The sequence below is a fragment of the Rhea pennata genome, chromosome 2 (assembly GCF_028389875.1).
Source record: "Rhea pennata isolate bPtePen1 chromosome 2, bPtePen1.pri, whole genome shotgun sequence".
NCBI lineage: Eukaryota > Metazoa > Chordata > Aves > Rheiformes > Rheidae > Rhea > Rhea pennata.
The window spans coordinates 41,097,787-41,118,821 of NC_084664.1; positions in this window are offsets into that span (position 1 = coordinate 41,097,787).

Genomic DNA, 21,035 nt, shown 5'->3' on the forward strand with positions numbered 1-21,035 from the left:
CTTAACTCCAGTTCTTTACATCAGTCTAAACAGTAACAGCACCATTTGATTTTCCTGAATTTTCTCAGCTGGCTATTTTCAAATCAGATCAAACTCTGCATGTATTTTCAGTAATGCTCATCAATAAAACCTTTAGAATGAGTATTTGGTGGGTAATTTTCTTGATGATTCATGAGACTGATGCATCTATGCCTCTTCTGTCTTGACAGCAATAAAACAGTGTGACTGAGCAGAAGTTAGTCTTTTCAGACTGCCTGCCCAGCAAAGGCTGCAGTCTGAGCCACTATAGTAGCATTGCAGATTGACAACTTCTCCCCAGTCTTTGACCTAAAAGTTCTTTCCCACTCGTTGCTACAAAACAAGTAGTCACAGGCATAATGTTATGATTTGTAGTTGGGCCTGGGCAAAATTTTCTTTACATAATAAGTATTTTTTCCTCCTAATGCTCTTCAGTTGCTGAGTTTAGGTTTAATATAGCATGGGTATTAGCTGTGGAAAAGAAAGTGTCATGGTAGTATGTCCAGTAGATCAGGGACTAGAAATCCCCTTTAATTCTCTGCAGCGTGGTAGAAATTTGGATCTTTATTTTCCATTTGCTAGGCTGAGCAGATTCACAGAGAAAGCTCTAATAATTTGTTATTGACTGTCTTATTTTCTGTGAAGGAACATACTCAGGAGCAAGGATGGGAATTTAGGCACTTCTGGCTGCAAGGAGAGTACCCTAACCATGAGGTTAGAGTTCCACATCCTTGTTCTCTCTTCACTGTTTCAGTCTATCAGAAAAAATAAAACAGCTCCATTAGGGTCTATTAAAGAACCCTCTGAACCCTCAAAATGCTCTATCAAGACTCCTGAACACCCCTCAGAATACCTCCATAATCTTGAATATTTGTCTAGAAGGCAGAGAAAGTCCCAAACTGCTGGTGTGACTCAAGCATAGAGTGGATTTGCACTGAATTCCTTATGTTTTGAGCTTCCCTTTAAAAAGAGTTTTGAGGGGGATCTCCCTCAGTTGAAAGTATGAGCTATCTGTTATTTTAAGGGACTATCTCTATTACTTCTTTTTTTGTCCCTTACAGTGAAAACTGTTCCTCATTTTAAAGGACTATCGTATATTCACTCATTTCCAGCATGAATGAGCTCTGTGGAACATGCTGTGCCAGTATGTATCAATCCTGCTTCAGTGTAGCAGCCATTTTAAAACCTGCAGTTTTAAGACAAACTAATCACACAGTAAGATCTGTCTATGGTTTAAGAAGACTGCATAAGAGATCTATCTGAAATGAAACTCAGAGATGTGACTTCATGTTTAAGACTTAGACTATTAAGAATGATATTTCTTTAAGCATCTATTCCTGCATCTGTACCTCAACAAGAAAATACCATGTGAAGAAAATTCTTCTGCACAGTTTAGTTAATGACTATGTAACCAAGCTATGTTTTCCACATGTGCATGTTAAGTATGTTTTATTAGAAAAATTTTTAGGCAGCTCTAGATGTACTAGCTAATCACTGTCCTCTGGAAGACCTTGCTGTTTATAGGTATAGGCCTTCATAGAGCAGAGTGGAAACTGAGAGCCAACCTAAGTAGAAGCTGTAAGTGGCCAGGTGTTCTGTTATGCAGAGAAGATTGTAAAAAGAGGGTTTTGGAGCCAAGTGGTGGTGATGGAGAAGTGGGTGGGATCTTTCTGAGCTTCTCTTTCAGCTGGAACCTCTTAGCGTATTTCAGAGAAGAGCATACTCAGAAATTAAGACATTCTCAGATAAAGGACAAAAAATCTTCAGAGTCTGCAGTGAAGCAACTGTTTGGAGGATGAGAACCTATCCAGAGTTGAAGAGAAGCACTCACTGCCTTAGAGGTACTTATAGGTTACAAAAGTTAATCTGTCTTTGCTGAAGGTTGTTTCATTTCCCCAAACCATTTTGTTTATTTGAGATACTTTTCCAATTTTGTAGCATCTTTAAAAACAGTTTCTATTTTTCTCCACAAATCTTTCTATAACAATGTTTTCAGACTTCATTAAAAACTCAGAAGGTAAGTTAAAAATGGATTTTAAAAACATCTAAATATCTACACATCTAAAATGTGCAGAAAAACTCTAGACTGTTTTGAAGAAGCATAGCTAGGACTAACTGATGTATTCATCCTTTCATATCTAACAGTAATTTTTGGTCTGAATACTTGCTGTATGGAACACAGCATATGGGAATGTAACAGAGTGCTTGAATCTTCACAATATGTATGTTTTCTAGTTGACTTCACTACATCCCCCATGGATTGTGACGGTGTCATGACTTTGAAGGTAACTTTCCATCAACAAATCTTAGAACGATAGAATATTTGATTTTTGGAAGGGACCTCTGGAGCATTCCTCCGGAGTACTTTCTGTGTACTTCCTTTTCACATCTCAGCTGTCAGGAGTTCCTTATTCAGCTAAGTTGAACTTCTGCCACACCTGCTTGACTTTCTGCATGTTACAGTGGGTTGCTCTTGTCTTTGAGGAGACTGTCATAACCACACTCCAAAGATAAGTTTTGCATTCTGAGAAGAGAAACATTTTTTCCTAGATCAGTAAGCATAGCAATAACAGCCTAACAATAGTTTTTGCAGCAGAGGTTTCTTAAATACCCAGAGTGGTCTGTCAGATGCAAGAAAGCATGCAAATGAACTGGCTTATAAAAATAATTCTAACATATAATTTTATGAACACAACATTTGAAACTCTTTTTCATCACTGAGAAGTGAAGATTCAGAAAATTACAAGGTGCTTACCGTTTAACTTCTAAGGAATACAAACATGCTAAGGTATATTACCTAAAATCGTTCACATAGATAGCTTGATTGGGATAACAAAGGTGTTCTGTTTACCAAGAAATGGAACTCCTTGGTAGTGGAAAAGTTTCACGCACTGCCGATAATGTATTTCCTCCTCTTACAAACACATCACCAATTAAAGACTTAATGGAGAAATGTCAAAGTATTTTTCCCTGGTTTGACATGCCTCAATAATAGAATTAAAATATTTTTGATATACATAGTTTAAGTGAACTGATTAGTTGTCATCTTGATTATTTTTAAGAATATTTGAAAAATAAAAAAGCCTATTACAGTCAAAAAGTTTGAACTTCGACATATACTTTCATTTATCCATGGAGATAATTGTATTAACTGTGGGAGATGCTACTCTGTCTACAAATAGTTTAAGATGAGAATCAATATATGCTTCCAGCTAATTGCCCATTTCGTAAGCTGTGTAATACAGAAGAGAACACTATTGTTAGTTATTTTGTCCTTTAAAATCATGTAACAATGATTTTCTCATTTATTTCTTCATTTACTGAGAGAGTTACAGGAGATACTTCATTCTCTAAAGTTTAATGAATGAAAGTGTTGATCCATATCCCCACAAAATGATCATTTCCATAGTCTTCAGCTGGGTGAATTGTAAAATATTCTCCATTTTATCAGAAGTACGTTAAAGACTTTGTATATCAGATGAGGTGCATTTCTAAAGCTCTTTAAAAATTATGAAGATATTAAAAAGATTTCTTCATAATATGCTATATTTAAAAAAAATACAGTTTTAAAATTAAGACCTATTGATGTTGTATATGCTAAGGTTTATGATTTAATGAATTTTCACTGATGATTAAGTTATGGCAGAGATTTGGTGATAATTCTTTTTTATAAATGTAACCATTATTTTAAAATTATCCTGGCAAAATAAATGCATAATTACATAAATACTTAAACATTTTATTAGGCAGTTTCACTAAGTTCCCAAATAACTGATTTTACAATGTGATTACAATGATCAAAATCACTATGATCCAATACAAATATTCTTTAGAAAAGATGATTTATCGGGAAGTTGTAAGCATTGTTGAAAGACTGAAACTTGACATAGAGCTGTATATAGATTCTTTGCATGATAGGTATTATCTGTTCAGAGATTCATACTTCTGTCTGTGCAAGTTTCAAGAGTCCTAAAAAATGGTCTATTTTCTATTACTCAATTCTATTGCTCTAAATTTCTTAATACTTATAGAAGACAAGATTCAAAAGAGTATTTTCCCAGCCTTGGATAGGTTCAAAAACTTGCAAATGCTGATTATTTTTGTGCTAAAATCTAAGGTTAAAGTCAACTTCACTTGTAGAAATGTTACTGAATTGATTTAAAAGTAACAACAATATAAAAAAGTGTATGTTTCTAAGCTTTAAAGCTGATCATATAAGTGCAATTTTAAACACTACATTTAAGTTTGCTATAATTTTTACTCAGAAAGCAGTAAAAAATGAAAAGAAATACATGATATATTAAGAGATTTTTTTTTTCCTGTCTGGAAATGTACCTTAACATTGTTCTTATTTTAGGTGATTTCTTCCCAAGAAAGAGAACCACTCTATCTCAGGTTTTCATGACCATGTTTCCATGGTCATAAAAATCCTTCTGTTTGATATTCAGGGAACTTTGTTTGTCTAAAAAGAGCCTTACAAAACCCCTAATTTTCACATTTTCTGTCCCTGATTCTTCTGCGACACGAAGCTCCACTGGCAGTGTACAGACTGACTGAACTATGCCCCTATGAAATACTGCAGGTATCTTGAGCAAATACATCTCAGCTCCCAGTGCATTCAAATAGTTGCCCAACATAACCTGGTGGTTATAAGTTTCATGTTCTTCTAACCTTGCAGATGTCAGGAAGGTAGTATTACCCAGGCATATTAAACTGTGGGTTTGACATTTTATAACTAATAATTATAAGCTGCGAGGAATTTTAGAGACCACACACTCTCCAAATAGCATTTGTCACTGACAGTCTCAGCTGTCAAGTGGGATAGAAATAACACTGAGTGGGACAAATCCTCTCTCATCAGAGAAATGGAGAAGGTAAAAAAAATCTGTATTTTCCACTGTCACCATGCCCTTTGGGGAAGGATACCTCAGTCATTTTGGCTTCTTCCGTTTTTTGAGCAGCTCTATACTCCTCCGGATGGAGTTCAATGTGACGTTGAGCAAACAAAATTGGTAACTGCAGCTGTGCTCCAGGGTGCTGTAGAGCTATGGGCCAGGTGTGGGGGACCTAAGCGCAGTCTTATGCAACACAGATGTCAAGATAGATTAGCCTTACCTCCAACACAGGAGAGTGCTAGGCCTCAACAAACAGACATATTACACAGAAATGTTTGCCTGCTCTGTTCACTAGAGTATTTTAGTAATGCCTTACTAATAAACCTCGTTGAAAAATATGAGTTAACCAGCCTTTTCCACTACAAATGTGGAACAAGATTCCGCATTGCATACATAGAAGCTTCAGTTTGTTTACACTCTTAGCAAATAAGACCAATTTTTAAAGACTTTAATAAAGATAACAAAAAGTTGGGGGAGTGGGTAGAGAAATCCACTAACACATGTAAAACATTAAGTAAAGATTTCACTTTAAAAGACATTTTTATTCCATTTCCTGTTAGCTTAGAGAATTTCTAGAGAGGCTGTTTTTTCTTTGCTTTTAGAAAATCTTGTCTGACAGTCTTTTAGATGGCTAACTCATTGTGGAGCCTTTATCTCACAGAGCTTCATTCTATCATTTAGCTATAGTGATAATTTGCAGTAATAATAATAATAATTTTCACTTTCATCTTGAGGTGCTCAAAACAATTAAAAACCATCAATTAAGCCAACCATCAATTAAGCCATTAGCATCTCAATACCTTTCTGAGGGTAAGCTAGTGTTGTTATTCTCCCTTGCTTTATCATTTTGAGTGTTCTTTCTCATAAAGAAAATGTAACTTTCTCAAGATCATTCAAGATGTCTGTGGCAGAGCCCAGAAGTCTTGGCTCACCTTTTTATAACTCAAGCAATAAATTAATCTCCTTTAGTGTAATATAACTAAAAGACAAACCTTTGTAGGCAATGCTAGGAAGACTAAGTGAATTTTCATTACAAGAATAGTTCCCTTTTATTTTTTCTTGAACTCAGAAGCATAACCATATAATCTTTCATGAGTAGGCCCTCGGTACCTCCTTTTAAAATCCTGTCTCCTTTTAAGCTTCCGTAATCTTGTTTCATGATTGCAATTTTAAGTAAACAAATCTAAAACAGTCATGGAACAACATAGCTGGTTGCTCAGTTATTTCCATCAAAGCTTTGCTGTTGTTATAAATTAGGCCATCTGAAACTATTAACATTTTGCAAGGAAATGTGATTGACATGTAAAAGAAAAGAAAAATTCTGTGCAGTGAGTACTTGCATTGTATGAAGACTTGCTACACTAATGTTTTCCCCCAAGAAAAAAAAAAAAATCCTTGAACAGCTAACTAAGAGGTGATTGGGGATACATAACAATGATCATGAAAATATTACTTTAATTGTTTGTATGTCCTCCCAGAAGTTAAAACCGCTAGGATTTAGATCTTTCATTGTAAGTACAGAGCTGGAGCCTGTTCCTTAAACATATAGAAATGGTCAGTTAAAAGAAGAACAAGTAAAGAAAAAATTCCTCTCAGTCATTTTATAATTGTTTGTTGTGTGTGCATGCACTCAAGAGCAGCAAATGACTTCACTAAACTTGATGGCAGATATTTAAGTTCATAAAAAGGAAAAAGCTCCCAAGCCCATAGCAATAAATAGAAAGAGCCCACAGACAGATAAAATAACTAGTCAGTCAAGACAGCTTCTGTGTCTTTCTCCCCTCCCCTCCCCTCCCCTTCCCACCCAATATATCCTCTCTACCCCTATGCTATATTACTAGTTAACAAAATGGTTCTGCATTTGACAGAGCTTATGCTTATGTCTGTGTTCGACAGCATCACGTGTGCTTGCTTCTGTGGTGGCTAATGACATGCTGCCTTTTAGTTTCTAGCTGACTATTATCAGCTGGCTTCACAGATGGATTTTGCCAAAAATGTCTTTATTGCTGTACTCCAGAGTCTCCACCGCCTCTCTGCATCTTACATGTTTCAGAGAATGTCACCGGAGGTAGCGCAAACACTGCTCAGTGCAACACCCTCCCCGAGTCATTGCGATTCCCCTGATGAATCAGGCTGGTGAGCTGCCTAAAAGGCAGAGACACAAACACAACCGGGTGACGTGGTACATGGGGATGCACTGAAAAAGAACTGTCTCATGAAAACAACTGTGATTTTTTTTTTCTTTCTTCCTAAGTGCAGTATGTGAAGAGTACAGAAACATGCGTTGAATCACTGGGATTTGCTGTAACTGTAGCACTTTCTGGAATTATTTGATTATAAAATTTCATTGAATGAATTAAAAAAAGCTTTCTTAGATTATGACTTTTTGTTTAAGTCATTTTGAGATTCACAGTCATGTGATTTCAGCATTGCACTGAAGGCATTTCTTATAGAATCATAGAGTGGTAGGGTTGGAAGAGACCTCCGGAGATCATCTAGTCCAACCCTCAGCATAGCCCGTACGCGGAATGAACCTGCGACCCTGGCATTGGCAGCACCACGCTCTAACCAATGGAGCTAAACCTGCCCCCAATACCAAGGTTCTTACCTGGTGGCACTTAAGGGATGTCAAGGCTCTCTATTACCTTACATTGACAAACATCCTGGTCATCATGTCAGGGGAAAAGGGGTGACGAATCTAACCAGATGCTGAATATAAGGGAAAACCTTGGACCAAGGTGAAGGACATTGCTCCACATCTACATTTTCTTTTATAAAGAAATTGTGTTTCTTTTGTGGATATGTAGCTGTTACCATCATTCCTGCATGTTTGACACAATTATATATGTATTTACTTATAGAAAAGTATTATACCCATTTCATAAACAGATAGTGAGAGAGGTTAAAGCCTTAAATCATGAATTTAGCTTAACCTTAAATCCAAATTACAAGTTTTCCAATTCAACACTTCTCCTTCCCATTCAGCTGCTGTCATTGAAGGTGTTGTGAAAAACAGGAATCTCCAGAAAATTCCTACAATATTTAAATGTCTTTCTTTTCAGGTATTCACAGCACTGCATAGGTCTTGATGATGCTGACCCAACACCCTCCCACCCCGCCTCTTGTTCCCTCTCAGCAGCAGCCTACATTGTCATTCTCCTACTTAAAGAGATGATACCGTGCATCTGTGGAATAAGGTCACAACTTTCTTCCCTCTTGTGATGCATTGGCATTAGCCTGTGTTAACATCTCTAAGCAATGAACTACTAAGTCTTTGGTTTTGGTCATGTGGCAGTAATGTGTTCATTCTAAAATCCTCCTTGAAAATTGTAAATGGCTTAGTTTTGTAAATGTGCTTTACTTTAGGACTGAAGAATAGGTTAAATGCTTTAACGCTTTATTTCAAAACTTAATGAAACTTTTTGGGCCATTTTCACAGACATGAAACACCAATGGAAATTTCCAGCTGAACCTGTTACCTTTTCACTTTTTTTTCTTTATCTAATCTTTGAACTGATTTCCTTCACCTGTGGTTCATTTTGTAGATTTTACTGGAGTTTGAAATAAAACTGAGTCTTATAGATTTTAGTGTAACTTACTGTATACAGGAGGTAAAGTAATTCCAGTCTGTGTGACAACCTGCACTGTATTGCTATAACCAGATGCTAAAATGACCTATTATACAATAACATATTTTACCAACACATGCAAAATGAATACTGTCACTTTTTGTCAATACTGCTGTAGCAAAACAGCTTCCACGCACATGTCTGTTCCAACCAGCAGCTTATCAGTTCATTATGTCTGATATATTTATGAAAGCAGAGTAGTTTAAGATGTAAGGGCAAAGTTAAGGTTAAACTTTCAGCCATCACTGCTTATTCTGTCTCATACAATTAATTCATTTCACTGCCTTATTTGTTCTTTAACACTCCACTTTGTATTCTGCTTTCCTGTAATGGTTTGAGTGCTTGGAAATGGGTGATCAGAACACAGCAGAAGGAGATTTCTCTCTCTTTACCTTCACAATAGAGGTGTAATTCTGTGGACTGAAAGTGTTATTTTATGCAATCTGCTGGCTTTATGATCTAAAACCAGTGCCAGAGTTTCTCCTCACTTCTGTAGAAAGTAGATTCAGAAATTAAAAAAGTTATTTCAATTACTATAGAACCATTTGGTCACAAATCAACAATCACCTCTTTAAATTACTTCTACCTCCATGAAGTGTACGCTACTTTTAATTTACGATCATAGTTTGTATAAAAATTATATCCTTCCATACATAAACAAATATTTCCTTTTCTTGCTCAATAGCATTATTTTTTGCCTTTATGTTAAATAGAGTGTTAATCTGGTTATCTAAGTTCAGATGTCTCCTTCCTATTTTGATCTCAAAGCTGAAAAAGAAAGATTAATGCAAAATGTCACTGTGATATGTAACATCCTTAGAATTCAATAATTTCATTTTAGTCAGTTGCACATTATTAGTAACACTGAATCATAACTTTACCTGTTTTTCAATGATTTTTTGTGCAGCAGAGTCCTGAGAAAAGGACTCAAAACTCTGAGTTTCTATGCAGCACCACTTCCAGAACTGCTGCATTTTTTAATTTCTTTCCTTTCTCACTGGTTTCCTTCAGACAATTTTTTATTCTTAAGTACACTTTTGAAATAATGTCAATCAGTCAAAAAGTCATGGGTAATTCTGTGCCTATCTGTTAAATAAACCTTGAGATGACAATGCAGGAAACTATATTATACTGGAGGTGGTAAAAAGAACTGGTTTTGAATACTTTTTGTTTTCTTTGTACCAACAATTCAATCTTCATTACCAGAAGAGAAATATCATTTTGACAATTTAATATGAGGACCTAATTCATTTTGGATAATTTAAAAGTAAAATTAAAGAATAATATTTGTTAACAGATAATTTACATAGTAAGATTTCTTTTGCATTAGAATAGATTTTTATTAGAATTTCAAAATTGAGAACTAAGATATATTGCATTTCCCATTTTGCATAACCGCATCTCTAAATAAACTTATTTTTAGCATGCAATAGCTTCTGAGACTTTTCAAGGTTATTACAATAGTATAGTTTATCAAAGGAAATATTAAAAATAAAAGAGAGAAGTCAGTCTACCATAGGAACACATGATCATATGGTTCAGTTTAGAGAAACATGTTAAATGTTGACATTCTAGCAGTAATGGAGTTTAACAGCCATCATAGCGAGTCAGTGTTCTATAAATTGAAACAAGGAGAAATACAGCTAAAAATCTATGACCTGCATTTCTAGTTACTTGTGATTCAGAGGCCTCAGTCTTTGCATATTCAAGACGAGGCACTGTAAAGGGGACAAGGTTTTAAAAATGAGGGCCTCTGGAACACCTCAAAACTGACATGCGCAAAGTCATACTTTGCTTTTGAACATGTATATCACTACTTTCTAATCAAATGTGAGAATATGAGGAAATCATATTAAAATTCATACACTGCTACTTATATTGAACTCCTTGATCTGATATAGTCGATTCATTCGTGTGGCAAAGTCTCACAATGCTGATGCAAGGAGCATTAACAGAGCTTCTGATCAGCATGCATTGAGCTGTATGAGTTTACATCACTTGGGGATTTAGCTGTCAATCGCCATGAAACCTGGAACATTCACTATAATATATCGCCTGCCTTTATCTTGTCCATGTATGGACATATGTATGGGAATGTATGTACTTTATAATAGTCTTCCTATTTGTTTTATTGTTAACAGGCCTACAAAAGAGTGAGGTTGTGGTCAAGGAGCATTTAATGGAGGGACAGGGTTCCAGTATATGCACTAAGTCAGCAGTGAGCTTAGCTACCATTTGAGACAGGCCGTCCCTACCCAAGAACTCATTTCTTCTAGAGAATAAACAAAGCTTCAATGTCAGTTTTGCGCTATCAGCTAACACACCCAAAAGCCTGTGTTTATGGACGTAAACTGTAATGCAGTACATGCACACTCTGCCTAAGCTAAATGCAGTGAAAAATGAGATAAACTTACATCCTGGTGAGAAGAAATAATAGCAAACAGGGGAGTGCAAGCAGACCTTCAGGACTTGTTCATGGAAGGCTTTAATCGTCCAAATTAAGACTTTGCTGTCTGTCCCCACCCCTCCTACATACACACCATCTAGATGTATGTTATCACCTCCATGGTAGAAACATGACATTTGACTTTGGCCATTTTAACGAGACCTTACAGAGTGGTACAGAGCTGGGGAATGAACCAGGTTAGTTACTATGTGTTGGCTGAACAGACAAGAACTTGCTAAAATAACATGATTACGCTTTGTGTGTGCGTGTGTGTGTGTGCGTGCGCACGTGCGTGTGTGCATTCCCATATAAAAGACTGAAATGCACAAGTTTGAGATGCTATATCACTAGCTAAAGTTCATTTCAAGAGTGCTGCAGCTGTCCCCAAAATAAATGTTATAGTTTTTGTCATATTCACATGCCACTGGAGCTTAAGATGGAGGAATCTGTTTTATGCGTGTAAGCTTCACTCTAAAACCCCTGTATGTTAAAGGGCAGATAGGACTTCTATACCAACCATAAGCTGTGCTTGTAATGGCCCCACAGAATAACCATAAGATTCTGAGTAGGAATTTTTGTGTGTGAGATAGTTTGGATACATTTTATTTTTTAACTGTTTCATTATTTATCTTTCTCCCTCAACATTCAGACATTTTGTTTTATTTTTCATCACCATTCTGAACTGCAGGATGCTTTCTGGTAAAGCAGAAGCCAGGCTTAATCCCACAGTGTCACGCTGACCTCAAAATTCTGGGTGCTGCAGGGTGACTGCAGAGATGTTCCCTTTACTTTCTTTTTCTGTTTCCCCTCTCATGTGAGTTGCACAGTCATTCATGTAAGGGTTTCTACTATGTCGTGTGCTTGTGTCCTGTTATGATCACTGATTCTACATTTGATGGCTCTGCCTTGTTTTTGCCTGTTTCTTGGGAGAGAACCTTCTTGCAGGATATCTTGATTAAAGCCCCAGAGCCATCTGCTTGTTTTGATTTCTGGTCCTTTTCCCAGTATAAATATGATGTTCTTTCATGAAATGAACCTTATGATGGCAGAGCCTAAATATTTGGAAAAGATATGAAATATAAGAATATTTGTTGCCATTAGTGAAATGAACAGCTTAATTTCTAAATCATTCACGTGTAGGAATGAACAACTTCAACTGCTCCACAGTATGACTCTGCAACAGCCATATGATTATGGTCAGTGCATACTGATTGCATTTTACTGTTTGTAATTTTAAATTAGATTAAATTGCACTTTTTCCTATGTAGCTTCCCCAGATGAAACCATAAAAAGATAGAAATAAATTATTTTCTGTGCATTTTTCTGCCTTAAAATGTTTAGATTTCCTTTAAAATTAATTTTGTCTCTAAGTTTCCAAGTTTATAATACTGGATAATATGGTAGTTCCTGTAGGGTATTTCTTTTTTTTTTTTTTTAATGGTTAAGTTACTGGTTTGGACTTTACCTTAACTTTATTTTAACATAGATTTTTATTGTTTTTTTTCCTTGGTATTTCTTTATTGTAAAAATGCCTGGATATCAATTTTCTCAGTAGCATTCAATATAAAGGTCAAGCATGTGGTAAAATGACATGACAAAGTCAAACAATCTGAGAAAAGGTAAGAGATGCATTTATCCCTTTAGTTACTGACTTTAAATAGCTAAGTGTATCTTAACTTGTCAGATTTAAGTTGATAGTTACTAATTATACTGACTGATGATATTTTTTAAAATGTCTGATAAAAATGTCTGATAAATCTGATAAAAACTGATTTAATGCCAGCAAATTATTACATTTTAGTTAAGGTTTATCTCAGTTACATTTACATAAATGAGTTAGAAGTGAAAGGCTGAGTACTGGTATCTTTAGTCTATCCAGAACTTAATGCTTAAATAGTTTAAGTTTAGTTAAATTATAGTTTAATTAAAAACTTTAAATTTCAACATAAAATTTAGGTTGAGCTGGAAAAAGAATGAAAGAAGAAAAAAATAAAAGGTTGAAATGCTGTTTTATCTGCTCAGTGGAGTAAATTTATAAAAGATAGGTAGTAGCAGTTGTTGAAAAATGTATATAGTGGAGCAGAGAATTCCCGAAAGCTGTTTCTCCAACCCTGAAGTAAATAAGAGTTTCCCTTTGCCATTTCTCAGTACATTAGTCATCTGAAATGCACCATGCAGTGTCTATATTATATTTTAAGAGTCATCTTCAAGTCACCCTCCTTCAGTTGTTCAGGCTCTTGTCAAAAATAATCATCTGCTTTTTCCCAAGATATCCAGTCTCTGTGGGAGTAAGGCATCCTTGAGCACATTGCCACGTCTCAAGGATGATTATGATGATGAATGATGGTGGTGAATGATATTCTCTCCTTATTCTTGTTGACTGAAGCTGAAAGAACTCAATGCAGTTTTAAAACTACCCTAAAATTGGTACTGCTATATTCATTTAGTGTAGGTGTGCCTCCACCTCTGGCTAAATCCATATGTGGGTGCCTGGGAGGGAAGTGTTCAAGTAGTAATAAAGAGAGAGCAAGAGTCAAAGTATTCATGTTTTCTGTCCAGTGCTGTTCCTCACTCACCATTTAACCTTGAGCAAGTCACTTAAACTTCGCTTTGCTCCACTGACTTATCTAAACAGTTGGTCAGATTCTAAGTAGGGACAAATACTGTTTATCTCACTGTTATCCCTGTGGTCACATACAGAAACAATATGTTGCTTTATTTATTTTTCTGTGCATTTCTGACTTTAGGCTCACCCTACCCACTGTATGCCTGAGCAAAGCTGAATCACAGAGGGAAGTGAGTTGGGTCACCTACAGGAGCAGTGAAACTTATTTCTGATACTTAGAGCAGGGAGTAGGACTAATCATGGAATCACAGAATGGTTGCAGTTGGAAGGGACCTCCGGCGAACATCTAGGCCAACCCCCCTGCTCAAGCAGGGTCACCTAGAGCACGTTGAACAGGCCACATAAAAGTCTTTGAATACCTCCAGAGAAGGAAGCCTGGGCACAACCTCTCCCTGGGCAACCTGTTCCAGTGCTCTGTCACTCTCATAGGAAAGAAATTTTTCCTCATACGCAGGTGGAACTTCTTGTATTTCAGTTTGTGCCCATGGCCTCTCGTCCCATCACTTGGGTCCACTGAAAAGAGTTTGGCCCCATCCTCTTGACACCCTTCCTTAAGATACTTGTAGACATTGATAAGATCCCCCCTCAGCCTTCTCTTCCCCAGGCTGAACAGGCCCAGCTCTTGCAGCCTTTCCTCGTATGAGAGACGCTCCAGTCCCTTACTCATCATAGCAGTCCTTTGCTGGACTCTCTCCAGTAGCTCCACGTCTCTCTTGTTCTGGGGAGCCCAGAACTGGGCACAGTACTCCAGGCATGCCTCACCAGGGCTGAGGAGAGGGGAAGAACTACCTCCCTTGACCTGCTGACAACGCACTTCCTAATGCAGCCCAGGATACCACTGGCCTTCTGGCTACAAGGACACATTGCTGGCTCACGGTCAACTTGTTGCCCACCAAGACTCCCAGGTCCTTCTCCGCAGAGGAGCTTTCCAGTAGGTCAGTCCCCAGCCAATACTGGTGTATCATGCATTCTTCCCTAGGTGCAGGTGCATTTGCTTTTGTTGAATTTCTTGAGGTTCCTCTCTGCACATCTCTCCAGCCTGTCGAGGTTCCTCTGCATGGTAGCACAGCTCTCTGGTGTGTCATGGGAGACAGTGTCGAAAGCCTTGCTGAAGTCAAGGTAGACAACATCCTCTCTGGTTTTAGCAGTTAAGACTGAAACAATGTAGGCATTCAATATCTCTGCCTTCTCTATATCCTTTGTCACCAGGGTCATTGCCCCATTCAGTAGCAGGCCCACATTTTCCCTAGTCTTCATTTTGTTGCTGACGTATTTATAGAAGCCTTTCTTGCTGTCCTTGACATCCCTTGCCAGATTAAACTCTAAATGGTCCTTGGAGAAGGAGACTCCCTTAACAGTCACTCTTCATGGTCTTTCTCAATTCTAGCCCATGTTACTTGTTCCATGTGTTTTTATACTGTTAAATGATATTATTTGTTAAACAATACTTTATCAGAGTATTAGAGAAGCCAGGGAACTAGAGTAATCTTTCACTACTGGGTTATCAGTTTACAGGTGGCTTACTCAAAAAGCTGAATAACTGACGCAGAATTGACAATAACTAACGGTGAGGAAGAGAAGCTTTATCAAGAATTTTCCACTAAATTTGACATCGTTCCCATGCCAACTATCCTTGACCAAGAAGCTGTTACATGGACAAAATCTTCTCTTGGGTGAAGCCTTTCCTCCAAGCTCAGGTTACTGTGTATTTGAAATTTTGAAGACCATCATACTGTTGCAAATGAATAGAAAATATCATTTCAATTCTTGGAATTTTACTACCATCTCATTGACATAAAAGTAACACTGTGCTTACCTGCCAAAAGGATATTGAATCAGGAATTAATTTAACCTCTCTCAACTTATTAACACCAGCTCTACTTATTAAAAAAATTGCAACAACCTTTTTTTAGTTTCTGAGAACAAAAGTGAACATCATACTGTTTCACTGTTTTCTGTTATAAGTAGAATTAATCAGAGATTTTAACTGAATGCTCCATGACAGTACTCTAGGTTATAAGACAAACTCTGTGATGTCATGTTTGGATGGCAAAGAGAACTAATCAAAAAAACCCAATAATAATAATAAAAAAGCTTTCCAAAGTTTTCCAGAGTCATTTCCTGGATAAAATGTGTAACGCATCTTCTTTCACTTCCTTTCCCTGCAGAACATCTGCAGGAGTCACTCAGAATTGTGAGTTTTCTACTCTAATTCTAGCAAATGAAATAGCATGTGATCCATTCCTGTCTTTAGTGCTGTTCTTATTTAACCATTGGAAGTATCTCCTATTTGAAAAAAAGTATCATAAATCCAGCTGAAAATGATTTATAGACAGAATAAATTTGGAAATGTTCAAAAGATCAGCAATGAGTATAAGGTAATCAACTTACAGAAATAGTAATGACTTCCTTTTACTCTTGAATCTAAACAGGCCCTTTGGACTTTTACATTACATTGTTTCCTATGTTAGGAACAAAATAGTTTCAGCAGAAAGCACGTCCAAAGGTGCCCTGGTAAATGTAGATGAAATTATTATGAAATTGAAATTATTAAGATTTTGATGAGTTTGCTGTTTTTTATTTAGATTATTTTTTCTCCTAAGTAACTGAGAAATCCAACACTAATACATGAAAACTGCTGATTACTAGCATCTCAAGGAAGTTGTCTATAATTATCTAAGGGCATTCATTCAAAAAATGGAGAAAACTGAAATCAGCCTCCTCTGAAATTTTTGCCTCTATTCATCTAGATTGTTCTGTGCTCTGCATTGAAGTCTGCAATCTTTAAGAGTGCATCTCAGTAAAACACCTAATACCTATTCTTTAAATGTATCTCTCTATCACCTCTACTGCATAACGATTGTGGCGTCAATTTAAAAAAGAAATCCTTTTTCAATGGAATTACATATTCTTCAATTACCTCCAGGGTTTTTATCTGATTGGCCTTCTTGAGGAATAAATACAGTATGCTAGTCAGATTGCACAGGGAGTTTTAAAAGCCTATTTATCCATTAGCATCTTCATAGTATTATATATATATATATATATATATATATATATAAAAAAAACTTATTCACTTTACATCGCTTTTAAGTATACTTCACAAACTATCCTATTCTTGCTGTTATTACTTTGATTTCTGCATTGCCCTCTAACCTGTTCCCGACTCCAAGTGCAGCAGCTAGGAGCCTGATGATTACAGCACTGGCTTCCATTTCTCATTTTTTGTCTTGAGCCAAAGGTTTCAAACTTGTTGTTGATTGCTGTATGATGGCTTGCATTGCATCTAGCTGTAGTCAATGCTCAATGCTTTAATAATAATTGCCATCTAAGGAAACCTTATGTGATTAGATGTGATTAGAGCTATACTTATTCACAGTGTTTCCTAAAATCTGGCAAGACTGATAATGTTGGAGGCAAATAGTTTTGGGCTGAGAGTTAGGATATGAGATGTAAGGACAGTCAGAGAAAGAATAGTATAGTTATTACTCTCATGACCTAAATCTTTAACTGAAGTCTGGGAAAATGTGAGAAAGGTGAAACTGTTAATTTTAGTGCCTAAAATGGGAACTGAAGCACAGACAACAAACCATTCCCTACTTATACTCGCTAGCCATGTTGCTACTCATGAAAAGGCAGACTTACAGAAAGTTATACTCTTTCCCTAAGAAATGCTCATTTACCCTGTTCATAGAATGTGAATGGAAAGTAAAAACACAGTTGATTTTCACAAATGAATAAAATGTGAATTGGTAATTGGCAGGTTGCAAATTCTGAGTAAGCTTCCATCCATACTTGCTTATGGGGAATGTCATTTTACAAACACACACTACTAAAGCAAAGCAATGATTATGCGTGCCAACTTTTTGCCATAATCTTGTCCAGATTCCTCCAGAGAACTGGTTCAGAGAACAGTCCCTCTGCCTCATGCCCAATAGGAATGGACCTGGAAGTTTTCCTCCCTTTAGTCCTTGCTAATTTCCTATCCTAGCTTGTGGTGGGTTCTCCTTTCTCTCTGCTCAAATTAGGTTCAAATATAAAAAGTCCCAAATACACCATCTTACTCCTAGATTCATTGTCCCCACTCCAGAATTGGTCCCTATTCTAAGGCCACCATAAAGATTCCTCTACCTCATATTGGGGCTTGTTATAAATATCTAGTCTATCCCTATCCAAGTCTGGATTTCATCCTGATCATTCATTTGTAACACCTCTCTTTTTCACTGTAAGCCCTTTGGCAAGGTACCATCAGGTTCCCTGAGTTTGTGAAGTCTGTGGCATGATAGGATCCCATCTGGCCAAGCCCTCTAGCTCCTCCTGCAATATAAACCTCTCAGCAAGATTGCATTTTTAGTTTCAGTCTAGAAGATTAGTGGATAATATTTATATTACACTTACCCTAGTAGTATTGCAAGCTGTTTGAACATCTGTTTTGGAGAGACTGCAGTTCTACAAATATTGCCACTGTCCCATGGAAGATATTAGTGGACTGGAGTCTGTGCTGGCATAATGGAATTGTGCTCATTTACCTTGGCTGAACATTTAGCCTGTGAAAGAAATTCTGGCAAATATTGACTACAATTTCTATTTGTAGTGCAATGGATGGATTTTTTTCATAAAAGTCTTTCCTATGCATTTAATAGAATATTCCAATAAGGCCATACTCTGAATTCATGAAGTTCTGAATAAATCTGGAGTCGTTTCCAAAGATGTCGGTAGAGTTGCCCTAGATTCACTTCAGTGTTACAGAGATGAGGATGCAACATGCAGTCTCTTCTGGTGTCATGTGTGGTCTCTCACTAGACACGTGTATTTTCAGTTGATGGGATTGCCCTTTTACCAACTATTTCCTTGACAGGTGGATTCTGTAGTTACTTTGAAGTACTCCAAATCCCAGTGGATAGAATAATCAGCCTGATCACTGCAACAAGCTTTCCCTTGACTGCTGGACCAGACTCCATTTAAGCTGCCATCCATCTCCTAGGCCTTTTTTGCTGCCAGCTTGTCACCTGACATTATCCCTCCTACTCAGCTGAACAAATCTGAGCAATTCTGGCCTCCTGCCAGCTCAGCACTTCATCATTAACTCTCCTCCTAGAATCTCATTTTTTGTGGATATCCATTTTATTCTGACTCAGCCACTTTCATTTAAAACTCTTCAATCTTTGAAGCAATAACCTTTTTAATCTATGTGCTATAATATTTTCTTAAGAATTTATGATTTTTCCATTCCTCTCTCCTTTCTAGTTGTGAAACGCCACATTAGCTTGCTTATAGGAATAGTTTGCAAATGCTCTCTAGAAGGTCCTTATCTTGGCCCCCTTCCTCTCTTAGAGGGTGGAGGAAAGAATCAAAAAGAATCAACCTTTAATGAAGTTGCTGCTAAAGTAGATTAGCCATTTTCTGGTGGTGAGATTGATGATGCTATCAACATTATTAAGTCACTAGGTCTGAATTCCTCATTGTGTAGACCCAAAGTAATAAGCATTATTAAAGTTCCCGTCCATCCATCTCAGTGTTACCTTTTCAATGTTCTATCCTAAAGGAAAAATAAATAATAAAACAGAGGAGGAGGTAGGAAAGAGACTGCAAATTTCAAACTGTTAGGCTGCTGACTGTTCATAAGTTTGGTTGTTTGGCATGGTTTGGAGAATCTAGGATTTCAGTATCCTGCGGATTGTAGTTGTGTTCCATGAGCTTGGATTCTGCATTCCTCCTTGGTTGTGACTGTTGCTTGGCTGGCTGCTGGTGAAAGAGGACTCTAGAAACAGACTGGAAAACTAGAAACTAGCCCAAATGAGTGACTTTAAAAGAATGGTTCATGGCAGGGGTGGGAGTTTTTAAGTACATAGCAAGAAAAGAATGAAGATTATTTTATCTTCTTGGATGACAATTGTTTCATCTTGTCACTCTAAGTTATCCTTTGTGATAGAAAATCAAAATAGATGCACTTGGGACCAAATTATATCAGCCATATTGCAGTCACACTGAAAGGCCAAGAGTGAAAAGATTCCATTCCTGAATCTCCTGTGGTCCCACACTGGAGGAAAGATCTAACTGCCTCTGTCTATGCCGTGCTTCAAGGTTCTTGGCCATGTGCTTCAGAAGAGGCTGCTAATGTTGAGAAAAGGTCTGAATGTTTCAGAAGGGTTGGAGAATATCCACAGACCTTTGACTAAGCACTGAACAGCTCTGTAGGAGGAAACAAAAGAATAGATGTTGTACTGTTTGGGCAGTCAGTGCAGAACTGCTTAAGCCTATCAGCATTTTTAGGGTGACCATGACTTCTCCTGTTTTAAACACAGCTCAGATCTTGTTGCCACAATTTTCTTCATTTCTGCCTTATTTGGAGCTTTTCAGCAATTTTTATTTTTTAATTCTGATACGCATTGCTAGTTCAAGAAGATGAGATGTACTTTTGGACCCTTTCCTGAATCTTGAAGTTGCAATTTTGAACTTCAAATTAGCTATCCTGCTGTTTGGCTGTGGGCATAAATGAGAGGATTTAGTCAAGTAATGACCTAATTAACAAGAAAGTGAGATGCTAAATCTTATTTTCCACATCTCCATCACTGCATCAATAGTAGCAATACGCGATTGCTAACTTAGGTGGCCTATTTACTAATTAAGCCATTATTTTTAGTATACTTTTCCATTGTTATAGTTATAGGAAGTACATAGCAAAAAGTTTGTTTGTTAACATTCAGATCACCTGTACCATTCTGCTATTCACCAGTAAATGTCATAACTCTCCATATCAATGTTGCGGTTAGTCAGACCTGCTGAAGTGGCAGTTTCTTTGTGCTTTGCTTGTGTGTGATGTTCAGATCATGCTATAAGCAGTGTCGTACAAAGTCTGAAGCAGAATTTAATGCAGAAGTCTGGCACAATCCTTGATGTGCTTTAAAGTCTACCACCTGTGAGAACGATCTAGCTGGTATAATGCATTTGTTTCAGTATATGACAAAACAGATGAGGCTTCTTTGAATGTTGTAGCTGAAATTAATTCAATGGTCTACACCAGTCACATAAAAGTAGTTGTTTGCCCTTGCTACAACCCGACAGATGTGTTTTATCTTCACAGAAGGCTGACTTCTTCTCTACTTAATACGCTGTGTTTTGAAGCCCTATGTTGGAGCCATTAAAGCCATGATAACTATGACAGGCACTCTTTTGTCAGTGCAACTGGTTTATCCCTCTCCCATTACTGCCATGCAGAACATTACAGAATAAAAAATTCTGAGAGCATCAAAGGTTTTCCTGAGGTGGATTTTTGTACACTGTGCAGTCATTATGTGGAAAACTGGAGAACCTACCATGTGGAACCGAAGGGAATAAAAATAAGCAAGTATGATTTTTTTGGCAGAACATCCTGTAGCAATGCTTCTTTTAGCTTATCATTTTCCAGGTTACTCCTGAAG